The sequence below is a fragment of the Ixodes scapularis genome, unplaced genomic scaffold (assembly GCF_016920785.2).
Source record: "Ixodes scapularis isolate PalLabHiFi unplaced genomic scaffold, ASM1692078v2 PGA_scaffold3__209_contigs__length_174095766, whole genome shotgun sequence".
Classification (NCBI taxonomy): Eukaryota; Metazoa; Arthropoda; class Arachnida; order Ixodida; family Ixodidae; genus Ixodes; species Ixodes scapularis.
The window spans coordinates 43,621,996-43,632,901 of NW_024609868.1; the positions used below are offsets into that span (position 1 = coordinate 43,621,996).

The 10,906-nt window shown below is 43.9% G+C and overlaps 1 non-coding gene across 1 annotated transcript; it reads left to right on the forward strand.

Moving 5' to 3' along the window:
- Positions 1-3,823: 3,823 nt before the first annotated feature.
- Trnat-cgu lies at positions 3,824-3,896 on the forward strand. Its single transcript has one exon. It is a non-coding gene; the product is annotated as a tRNA-Thr (tRNA).
- The last annotated feature ends 7,010 nt before the right edge of the window (positions 3,897-10,906 follow it).

Consider the following 10,906-nt stretch of genomic DNA (forward strand, 5'->3'; position numbering starts at 1 on the left):
ATATATATATATATATATATATATATATATATATATATATATATATATATATATATATATATATGTGTGGGTGTGTGTGTCCCGGGGTGATTAGTGCTGGATCTGTTAAATTAATTTGTGCGGCGCTCAAGCGCAACTTTGGGCTAAACCTTCGTCAACATTACCCGGAATACGTTTGACATCTATTTCAATCGTTAAACTGAACTTTAAAATCGTGTTCATGGTCAATTTAAAACCAATTATTTATATGTGAATATATTGCAGGAATCCAAGCTGAAATCCAAGCACCTATAGTCCGTTCCAACTGAAGAAGGTAAGGCGAGGGTAAGAGGGGCCGGGGAGAGGGAAACAGACGGAACGGTAAAGAGATGAGGAGGTTTCACCCTCTCTTCTCCACCGTTCCGTCTGCGTCCTCCTCCCCGGCCCGTCTTACCCTCGCCCTTCCTTCTTGAGTTGCAACAGACTATAATTCAGGTGGCATTCAGCATGGTGGCTGATTGCGTCGCAGCCGGGCGCCTGCTGGCGATGAGCTTCCACAACGGGTCTACAACGTGAATTTCGCACCATCATGATTTGTCGTCGGATGAATGTTTGAGCTTGTTCTGAGCATGCGCTGTGAATAGTGCGTTTAAATGTGGCGTCCGAATGAGTCCGATGTTTCTACTCTTGATTGTTTACATTAGCGCTGTCTTTGTTTCTGTAGGGAGTCTAGCGTGTAATGGCAAGAATTCCATGTTTTATGTGATGGAGTATTAAGCATCTGTGTCGTGTAGGTAAATCAATTTTACCTTTTACTTGGAACCCAACACGGGAATCCCAGTCGAGATCAACATCATCGCAAATAAGAGCGATGTCATGACACCGCGCAAATCCTTCTACAATAGATTATTAGAAACGGAACAGCAGCAACGTCGAAATGAAAACAAATTTGCGGAAGCAAACAAGTACACGTCTCAACGTGTCCTTTGGCTTGACAGCGCTGTTCTTTCAGTAAGTGCAAGCACCTATACCAAGTAGCCCAAATTAACACCAGAGCCCACATTCCTGTGATGAACGAGCAGAAATGTCCAAGTGTACCTTCCATAAAAAAAGAAAAGGGCTGTACATAATTTCTCCTATAAAGTCTCTGGAGGAAATGAGTCTTGTTCTTAAAAATGCCCATTTTTTTTTTTTTTTTTTGGTATAGCACATTATTTGCAAGTAGCCAAAAGCTTGCATGGCCGGGGCAAGTTCCAGCTAAAAGATGGCGACGTAAAACTGCTACAAAACGAAATGAGGGATGCCATGCTTGTTTCCGTAGAAATTCCCATCGTCGTGCGAGTTGGGTGTCATATACTTATAAAGGGTGGGGCTTCAGTAACTAGGGACTCGACTCCTAGCCAACTCTCGGAGCAGAGCGGCTCCTCCTGCTCGTGTGAGGCTATCTCGCAAGACGAGACGATGTTTCGTAACTTTACCGCGCGCTGGTCTTGGCCACGGGCCGAGATATCTGCCACGGCGTCGGTCACGCCCGGCCACACCTGGTGGCCTTCGCCGGGAAGCTGGAGCGCTTTGCCAGGAACCACACTCGCCCCGCTGCTAAATTAGAGACGCCCCGCCGCCCGATGTTCGCTAAGTGAATCATACGCATCTTCCGACTGCAATGCATGGGGATTCTCGTTAGAGACGTCGTGTTCTTGCAGGCGCTCATATGTGGCCAGGGTCTCTATGTTTCGCTTTTTGCACTCTCACGGCAACTAAGGAGAAGGAAGTGACTTCAACAACGCCGCAAACGCAGATTGGATGTTGATTGGTGAGAGTCGCTGATGACGAATTTCCGCAGAAGAAAACAAAGCTTAGTCTTTCTTTGTTTTCTTCTGCGGTAATTCGTCATCAGCGACTGTCACCAATCACCATCCAATCTGCGTTTGCTGCATTGTTGACGTCACTTCCTGCTCCCTAGTCGCCGTGGGAGTCAAAAAGCGCAACATGGGGCCCCAGGTCGAGCTGAGGACACCTTGGAAGAAAACTCTAGAACGTGTGCTTTGTGGTCGTGCACGCAAACCCTTCTGAACATGCCACATGCTGCGCTCTCGTGTCGGCTCCGGTACATGACGGTTGAGTACAAGATGACGGAGGTTTTTAGTGATATAATCGTAATATTGCCTCTACCCAGACAACTCTGCAAAACGGTGGGGTAGAAACGATGTGAAACAAAAAAATAACAATGATTTTAATAAAATGAAAATATCAACTTTATTCGATCTAAATAAATTTCTTTGATTTAAGTCAGGTGAATATATATATATATATATATATATATATATATATATATATATATATATATATATCCCTGTAGCTAGAAAAGTGCGACTCTTTATCACTACATGTATTTTTAAAGATGGCAGATCGATTAATCAATCTGACCGATCAGTGATAACAATACGGAAGAAAGAAGTACTGCTCTGTTCAGATATATAGGTCATGCACACGCGTTCGAACGTGTTCTTTGTTTTTGTTCATTTTTTCATATGCTACTCCTCAACATCTGTAGAAAACGTAATAAAAAAAGATTTGGCAAAAAACTAAATATTTGAAGTAAAAAATTTGACTGCACCAGAACGGCATGATCGAATTTTGAAGTTCTCGTTTATCTCATATTTGGTGGCACCTACTGCGCAAACAGCAAATATAAAAAATTAAAAATTTTTAGCACTCATAGTAGATAATGGGATTTATTGATTTCAGTATGTACGGTATTGTGGAGGTTATATATTTATCGTTAGAAATGCGCAAACTTGGCTCCTTTAGCGTTTTGTCACTAGATTTGCGAGCCGTTATCTAAAGAAATTGAGTATCTAAAACATTAACCCTTAAGTCACATATTCCTACCCAAAAGCTTTCTCGAATAATAGATAAATCATTGCTTTAGCTCAAACATTTCAATTTTTTTATGTCATTCCAAACTCAAACTAAAATTCAATGTTAAAAAAAAAAAGAAAGAAGAAGTCATCTTTGATTTTCTTGAAATTCATAGTGATAGTTCTACACCATACTCTTGTGCTGAGTCATAAAAACATGTTGCATCATTTTTACAGTGCTTGCACAAAGTTGCAGCGCGGCAAAAAGCACCTTCCACGCCGGCATGTTTGTCCAAGACCACAGACGAGATGATCTTTTGATTCCGTGTATTTAATGACTAGATATATTTTTTGATGTATTCGAGTATTGGGCTGGAGTTGAACTATTCTACTAATTAAAACAATACCTCCGTTGCTCGTCCTTCGTATTTATTTCACCAAGAAACCAGTTTTGCCTTTTAATAGTACACGTTCTAGGAGCTTTAGCTCATTTTTTTTTAAACTTGTAATTGCTACTGCTGGAATTTTTTACAGAAAGTAGTAGAAATGTAAGAACAGTGTTGCAAATTACGTGCGAATATTTTTACCTATATTCGCGATGAAGTAGGAACGTTTGAGCCACCAAACTTGTTACAATGCTATTCATGACGGTTGTACGTCCGGCTGACCAAATATAAGCATGCGACTTCACTGGCAGACTTTCAGTAAGACGTTCATTAAGATTAAACACATTTTTAATTATTTATGCTAGTAAAATTTAAAAAAAAATGAAATAAAAAAAGGAGTAAAAAAAAACAAGAAATAATATCGAGCGCACTACTTGCTATAATTATAATGCAACTAAACGCAAAGGTGCAAGCGAGCTGGCTTGCACCTTTTTATTTAGTTGCATTATAATTATAACATTAAATTGCAAGCTTCACCCCTGTTGGTGTTAGACTGGTGGCAGCTGATAAAACCCGTTTGCTCTACTGACGCCTAACCCCTGGTTAGCTCAGTTGGTAGAGCGCTCCACCCGTAATGGAGAGGTCCCGGGTTCGATACCCGTACCAGGCGGATTTTTTCGGCTGCGCACCAGTCACCTAGCTGTGTTTGGAGATTTGTGTTTGTCCTTTGTCCCTCTTGTTCCCCTTCTCCAGGGATTAATTTCGGCCCTACTCGCCCCCGTTGGGAGAAGGGCGCCTTGAGAAGTCCGTCTTTTGTCCCTCTTCAGACGAGAGTGACACGTTCCGCGAAGCACTCACTTGTGCTGCAATAATTTCAACGAGTGTAAGAAAATCTGCCAACTTTGTATGTGGCTACAAATAGGGAATGTACGAACTGAAGGATTTTGCTTGATCCCCTTCAGAGAATTGGCATCCAGATCTTGCACACTGCGAAAACTTATCTGCTTCGCTACCTTCTTTTTGTGTTTACTAAGATAGTACAAAATACTCTACGGACGGTGTAAGTCTCAGCTATGGCTGTAAACAATCTGTAAAGAACGCGGGACTGGCAACAACTTCTTTTGTTTATGACTGCAGCGTTCGTGCTGTCTCACGATCACAAGACTCCGCGACCTCCAGACATCATGAGAGGGGAGAGGAAGAGGGGCAGATAAAGCGTTATTAACTTTGCTATGAAGCAACGTACAGAGTAAGTCTAAGCATGTGACAATCAGTTCCTCCGAGGAAAAAAGTGCACAGGGAGAAAACAGGCGGTAATTCCGTGTGCTCTGCGGTCCATACAGTATCTAGTTCCCGTAAAGCCCCTCTTTCTGTTCTCGAGGGGGGCCACCGCCGTAAGGCTTGTGGGGTTTGCTTGTCTGAGCCACCGCCCTTTTGATTTAGCGCTGATTAGGACGGTGCTGCTAGTATTACACGCGCCGCTTTTGAGGCTTGCGGCATTTTGTTTTTGACGCTGGCGTTGGCTCCTATATTGACATAATTATTGCATCGGTACTGCAAACTGCGTGCGCGTGGAGACAGGGTTACGACGTATGCCCTTCAAACCTCGAGCGTGACTCTAAAATTGGTTTCATGGGTGGTCGTGTGGGTTTTTAGGCTTAGCGGCTCTGCTTTGTTTTTCAATCTGTCACGTCGAACGATGCAAGGCGAAAAAACAGCTTCCGCATCGGCAGAACGCCATCATTTAAATATACCGGCAAGGTGATTATCGACTGTTTCGCCGGGATAAATTCAGGCTTAGTTTTGTCTCCTGTCTCAAGAAGAGCTCGCTGACACGTGCCTAGACTAATGCAGTCAGAGAGCCAGAGTAGGACTTACTCCACGAGGGCCTTCAAATCAAAATATAGTCTCGTCTGTGGCATTGGGCGAAAATGCCGGCGTGGAAGGTACACTTTGCAGCGCAAAAAAGGAAATGATGCAACATGTTTTTTTTTTTTTCTTTTTATGAATAGGCCCAAGTGTACGGTGGAGAACTACCAATACAAATTAAAAAAAAAAAAAAGATCGAAATTTCATTCGAGAGAACGTTTTAATGAGAATATATCACATACATTTTAATGTTGTAGCGGTTAAGTTGTTTTGGATAACGGCTCACAGATCAAGTGACAAAACGTCAAAGGAGCCATGTTTGCGCATTTTCGACGCTAAATATATAACCACCACAGTTCTGTACACATTTAAATCGATTGTTCCATGATCTAATATAAGTGTAAAATACTTGAGATTTCTGATATTTGTAGTTGTTTTTCTTTCACGTTCTGATTTTCCTGTAGTCGGACGTTACGTTACTGGCGAACGAAAGGTAAGGTAGAAAGAAAACTTAATGCTTCGGTTCGCCCCGAAGAGCACTGCTTTCAGCTCCTTTCAGCTTGATACAAATAGTTATTGTTTGATGTTTTTGTGTTTTTCCGTAGAAAACAATTGCACATGGAAAGCATGAAATGATAGACAAGCGCTAAATCAAAACTATTTTCGGGATTATTTTTGCGGGAACGATGTGACTTATATTATCATAGAAGAACTCATCTTACTTATATCATCTTCACTTTTGTTCTACATTCTAGGTATAAGGACCAGGTAAGTATAGATAACTGATCCTCTTTCTTTATAATGTCCATCGTTTATTACATTCAAATGCCTCTTGATTCTTTTACAACACTTTGCTGACCCCAAAAAGTCATTGCGGTTTTCTCGAGAGACTGCCACGTCCTTGGGAAAGACGACGCCACGGGACCCCAACATTCCGCAGAAAAGTTTGCGGAAGGGTTGGATTGTGCTTGAGCCAGACGGCCTTGCCCGAGAACTCGTTATCCAAACTACACCCGCACAGCCATTACACTGCCACGGGAGCGGGCGGGGGAGGGCAGCGGAAGGAGGAAGGGCGCGAATCAGGAAGACGGAAAAGTTTTGGGGAATTGGTCTCGCCGGAGAGGATCATCGAACAAAGGGTAAGTCGCTGCTGCCGCCGGCGAGCCGGCCATCTGCGGGTCAACAATGCTCGCAGGTTCAGGGCCACTGCCCTTCGAATGCACTCGCCAGTGAACATCCAAGGCTTCTTGTCGCCGACGAACTCTGAAGCCTTTCTGACTTGGCTGTGAACAGGTTAGCGCCGCCCCCATCCCGGAGTTTTTTTGGGGAAGTGAGGGACGAGGGGAAGAGGCTAATCCGGGAGAGTGTGTCGATGCCTCTGCCCACGTGAGGTCGTAGGAACGTCCCTGGCGTTGCCTTTTCACTCTGTCTGACTGGGAAGGTCACACGACACGATCCCAACTCAGCCGCGGCACAGAATGAACTAGCGACGCCGGTGTGCCCTCAGGATTATCGTTCACTTCCGTGGGTTTGTCCTTCGCCTCACCGCTGGCTCACACAAGCTATCTTGCAGGTGAGTACGGAAGTTTACAAACGTGTGTTTGAGACGCGCACATTTTGTTCTGAATAAGCTATAGAACATGTTTTTGTTTCTTTTTGCTTCACGGCGGTTTGTTATCAGTTATACGAAAAATAACTCTATAATACCTTGGTTACACGGGCACCCTTAACCGCAGTTAAGTCACCCCTAACTGCAGTTACGCTTTACCAGAGTTACCACACTATACTCTTGGACAGCAATTTCAGAGGAAGAGTGCGCGTGCATAGCTCTGATGGGCACTGAAGATGCGCAAGCGCACACGTACCCATAGCTTTAAACTGCACAACCAGGGCAACGTTGTCCGCAAGTATAGGCTAAATTGCTCATCCACAGCGAGGAACTCGTCGCAACCTTAAAATGGCTGACCAACTACACGCTGTATAAATATCCAGACAAGCCCACCTTTTATTATTATTATTATTATTATTATTATTATGTAGCAACTATGACTTCGCGTAATTCCAGTTAAGGGAGACTTAACTGCGGTTAAGAGTGGATGCGTGTAACTAGGGTATAACTGCCGATCCTCTAGGCCTAAAGCTCTCCTGTATAGGCAGCGCCTCTGGCGAGCGAAATCAAAGATTTCTCGGTCGCGTTTCGATTGCGCGTCAATGCGCTTTCTCACGTTGCTCGCAAACACTAAGCTGGCAGAATTATAAAAAAACAAATTTGGAATAAAGGATAACAGGAGCAATAACGCTACAAGGAAAGCATTCTCATTGTTGTAATAGGACAGCGCTAGCTGCATATTTGTTTTTTTAAATTTAAGCTTGATTTGATTTTTTTTAGGCGCTCTGTTATTGACTGTTAACATATACTGACGGTCGCTTGTAAACGTTTGTGGCTTGTGCATGATCGAACGCTGCAGTGGCGCTTTGCTTTGCGCTCAAGGCAAGTATTACATGGGAGCATCTTACGTAGGGTGTCTACATGTCTGTCTGTCACAGAGTGATGACATCCTTTGGTGCGCCAAATGGGCCAGCGCGTTACGCGCTGGCCCACTCAGTGCATGACTTATGCGGTAAGATGGCGTCTAAGCATTGACCAACGGCACTGGCCCGTAAGTGATGACGTCACAACATGGCGTTGTGCTCCCAACAAACATTTGCTAGGGTGTCGTTGCTATGAATAAACACATGGGGGCTCGACGTTAGGTTAGAGTTTTTCTGATAGAAACGTGAATAATTTTTCGTAAGCATTGTGTCTTCTCAACATCTAATCACGAAGAATTTTCCTATAGCGACTTAGTGCCATAAAGCAATGATAAAATCCCGGAATAAAGCTTCCAAACGGTTTTGCCTCGTTAACAGAAAACAATATGGCTTCGTGGGTTTGGTTCACCGTGGTTTGGTTCTATATTAGCGAGTACGCAACTAGTGAAATGAAGTCGGTAACGAGAGACGAATCTTCTATTCTCGGAGTCAACTTTTTGTGAGATTTTGGTAGCGAAAAGGCCAAGTGCACAGCTTTGGTCGACGCTCGTGGTGCGCGAGCGCGCGAACGCCTGCTTGTGGAGGCTTCCGCAGTATTTGAGAAGGGTGAAAACACCGAAGACGAATCACGTATGACGACGACGTAAAGTCTATCAGCTGGTATCAACGTCGAAGTGCAGGTTAGTCAGCGAGGTCAGCACACGTTTCAAGAGGTATATAATAACGGTACAGCTACTTTAGTGAAGATTTCTAGGACCCAACCGTCTGTCCGTAATATATATATCAGTTACCTGATGTTTTTATACAACTCATTCGCTATATCTTACTGAAAACCGAAGAATCAGCAGGAACCCTGCTCAGTGTGATGTTTACAAGCAGGTAAGGAACAGACACCCACATTGCGAGCATGAAAAACGAAGTTTGGGGTCTTGAACCAATATGGTTAAATTCAAAGTAATGTTTCCCGCCAAAAAAAAAAAGGGGGTCTAACGCTGCTTTGCTATCCAAAACGAAGGCTTCTCTCACTGTATTTTTAGCAATTCTCCACCCGTGGGATGATCTTCTTCAGCCAGTAAACGCATCGCACGCAAATACAGTTCGCTTTTATATACCTGATAAGTTTGCTTAGACCCTGTCATGTTACTTATAAATACAAGACCAAAATCGTAGCATTATGCAAACGATTACTGCCGTTGCAGACGCATGCATCAGTCAATCCGTATGCGTTCGTAGTCTGCAGCAAGCATCTTGAGATGTCTCTAGCATCGGAAGTTGCCGTCGCAAATATTTCAGAAACAACCTATATTTGGCTCATTTCTGTCGTGGTAAGTGTGAAATCTAGGCTTCCTATATCTGTTATTTTTAGACCTTTAGACTCCACGTCCGATTTTTGAATAACAGTTCTTTCGGTGCGAAATTACGTCCCATATATACCCGCCCATAGCATGCCCCTAGATACGTTTTGTTTGGAGCAGTGACGTCACACTTACGGAGTCACACCGGATTGCGCACACTTCAAAATACATAAGAAAATGGCTGAGATGCTGGGCTGGGCAGAAATACTCCTGAAAGTATTCGGAAATACAAATACTGAGATACATTTGTTGTTTATGCAACGGGATATCCCTGAGATACTTCCGCAAAAGCGGCGGAAAAGTATTCTGGAATACAGATACAGTCACTTATAGAAATACATTTGTTCATTAACGGTGCTACGCGGGGAGGATATAGTTCGTGGCGAATGCAAATGGCCATTTATGTTTGTGCTTCTCATTTTGTCATTTTCTAGACTTTTCCTTACCTCGAACTTTTATTTATTATCTATGCCGCTAAATGAACGTCACTCCCTGTGAAGCACGTAGTTACTGAACGGTAAAGACTGCGTGCCATGCTTGACAAAAGGCTTCTGCACAAAATGTATCTTGTCTTGCCGTAAGGGCGTATCTCAAACTGTAGTCTTATATACTTTTGTGTCACCCACAATGTGGGGAGAATGGGCAACAGAGCCGTACCTTTTCACCATTCGACTCTTTGACAGCGGTCGTTCTGCTGAATTCGAGAAAGTGTAAAGCTTTGTGAGAGGAGGCTATTTTGTTATTCTAGCAAGTAACCTTCTTTAAACTACAATTTTTTTTAATTGTTGGTGACTGTGACAGATCATGTTATAGGGATGGTTCATATAAACTCTGAAGCATCTTCACCAAACAGTTGTTTTTATCTTTTAAATTTATCACAAGAACGGTAAGCAAATACAACGACATACCTAAGTCTGGCAAAGTATCGCGATAGAAGCGATACATTGTAAATGCATTTCACTACTGAGGTACAAATACATTTTTCAAACGTATATTGACCAGATACTCGAAAGTATCTCTAAAATACTATCGCGATACATTTGTATCGCGATACTGCACAGCCCTGCTGAGGTGTGACCTCTCAAGTAAAAGCACGCGTGTGGATTAGAGCCACTAGATATGGCAGCGGTGGCTCTAGTGTGGATGAATGCACTCTAATCTTAGAAGCGCGCTCACGACCCCCCCCCCCCCCCCCCCCCCCCTTCCCCCCGGGGCCGAAAAAACAAGCCTATACTAAGCTTCACCATGGGTATGGTGCCTGGAATGCGCCTAGGACTGGTATGTTAACCGTCTCCAAAAATGTGGTCACTCGATTTCCACTCGATGACGTCATAGACGTTATTACGACTTCACAGCGCATGAACGTCTGACAGCGCTGTGAAGTCGTAAGATGGAAAACCAACTAGCCCGAGCTGCTGTGTTGACAAGTCATAGAAGTGTCACGCTGTCGTCGGCCGCGATCCTGGCGGCGTCACATCAGCGATGGTGGATGTGGCAGACCCCTGTTATGCTGCAGGTCGCTCTCCAGCTTGACAGTCTACGGAAAATTCAACAGCCAGGAGTTGGGACGCCTTGACGACAGCGATACTCACGTACTCTCGTGCTTTTCGCCAGCATTTCTACGACCAACCGCCAGGATTGCGACATCCGACAGCAAGACCAGAGCCGTTTATACCGAGAGTTTGGCCAATGGAAGGAGCATGTTGCTCGCTAGAACCAGCGGATATCGCGAGAACACAAAATGGTGTTCCACCTTTATTTATTTTTATTTTTTTTTATTTCTGAGAAGTCGCATAGAATTCCTGCGAGTTAGAGCCCCAAGATGGCGGACGAAAGTAGTCATACCCCGGACGTCACACTACGCTGCTGCCACAGTATGAACGGCTCTGCAGCACGACACTCCGGCTTTTATGACGTCATTTGT